Below are 2,017 nucleotides of genomic sequence, written 5' to 3' on the forward strand. Positions count from 1 at the left end.
GGTGTTATGTATCTACAATTAATATAGTTTTTTATTTCATCTATTTCTTCATAAATAATTGCCCCACACTTTTCTGTACAAATATTTTCTTCTATGACTGCTCTTATTCTATCAGGTCCTTTTGTTAAATATTTAAATAAATATTTTATAAGCATTGACTGAGAACAGATTTCTACATTAATGTGAGCGTTATATTTAAGACATAGATCTATATTATGTGGAACAACATATATATTATCTAATTTAATACCATCTTTTTCAACGTAGAAATTTGTATCTCTTATTCTATAATTGACAAATCCATTTTTCTCGATATATGTTTCATTTTTAATTTGTTTCGGGAATTTTTTGGAACATTCTGAGTTCTTCATACATTGAGCAGTTGGTTTTGCTATTCCACATGGTCCATGCATCATAAATTCAGTAACAACATTGTATTTTATTTTGTTTTTTTGTTGGTCAGGAATTTCGGCGGAAATAAATTTATCAATTTTTGATGGATCATGTAGTTTATCATCGGTATGTAACCAAAACAGGAAATGACAATGTGGCAAACCCCGTTGCTGAAATTCTATTACGTACAGATCTATAAAATTTGAACAGAAAATTTAGTTTAGATATATTTAGTAGAAGAAATATATAATATTATTTAATGTTTATAGATAATAAAAAAAACACAGATGTGGAAAGAATATACTAACCTGCTACAATTCTTCCGAAAATTTTTTCATTTTTTATTGTTGATAAAAAATGTTCTAATTTCATTTTAAAAACTCTTGTTTGGTACATAGAGGTGGGAATGGGAATCTTTCAGATTCCCATGTTTGGTACAATTATTAGACTTTTTTAAAACCCAGGAAAGTGAAGCCCATGGGTTTCACATTACCCCATTTTGGGGTAATCCTAATCCCACCCAATAGGGTGTTATTCAAATTCTCAGGAATCTCAAAATCATGAGAATCTCATAATAATAGTAATAGTAATAGTAATAGTAATAGGTATAGTAATAATAATAGTAATAGTAATAATAATAATAATAGTAATAGTAATAGTAATAATAGTAATAGTAATAGTAATAGTAATAGTAATAGTAATAATAGTAAGAGTAATAGTAATAGTAATAGTAGTAGTAGTAGTAGTAGTAGTAATAATAATAGTAATAGTAATAATAATAATAGTAATAGTAATAATAATATTAATAGTAATAATAGTAATAGTAATAATAATAATAATAATAGTAATAGTAATAATAATAATAATAATAATAGTAATAATAATAATAATAATAATAATAATAATTATTATTATTATTATTATTATTATTATTATAATAATAATTATAATAATAATAATAATAATAATTATTATTATTATTATTATTCATTTAAACAAATATATATGTTTTAATTCACAACATTCCCATGCACAACCAAACAGAGTAATGTAATATTCCTATGAATTTGAGAAAGATTCCTGTATGGAACCAAACACAATAATGTATTATTTCTAGGAATCATATTACCCTCCATCACTTTCTCGGGAATATAATTCCTACTGATTCCTGCATACCAAACGCCCCATTACGATAATATCAGGTCTATCTGCAGAATTAGAACCAGGTATTTTTATTAAAGCTCTAGTAATTTCAGGCCATTTTGGATTACATGTAAATGTTATGAATAAATCAGGATTTCCATAATATGTACAAATTGTCATTGCGTCATGGTAGTTTTGGATCATGTATCTAGGACTTCCAGTATGACTTGAAGGAAGAATAATTCTTTTGCCTATTGCTTGTGCATTTGTATCTCCTTTTGTAATAGCATCCTGAATTCCTTGATAAAATTCTGATCTTAAATTTTTTTGATTTTTTCTAATGTAATCAAATCTATCTTCCTCTACACAGGCATATGCATCAATTACATATTGTTGTAATAGTCTTCCACTTCTAAATAGGATATCACTTTGATTTTGATGTTCTAGTAATTGATAACAATAAAATTCTCTCATGGAAATT

This window comes from Morus notabilis, unplaced genomic scaffold (genome assembly GCF_000414095.1).
Source record: "Morus notabilis unplaced genomic scaffold, ASM41409v2 Scaffold103, whole genome shotgun sequence".
NCBI lineage: Eukaryota > Viridiplantae > Streptophyta > Magnoliopsida > Rosales > Moraceae > Morus > Morus notabilis.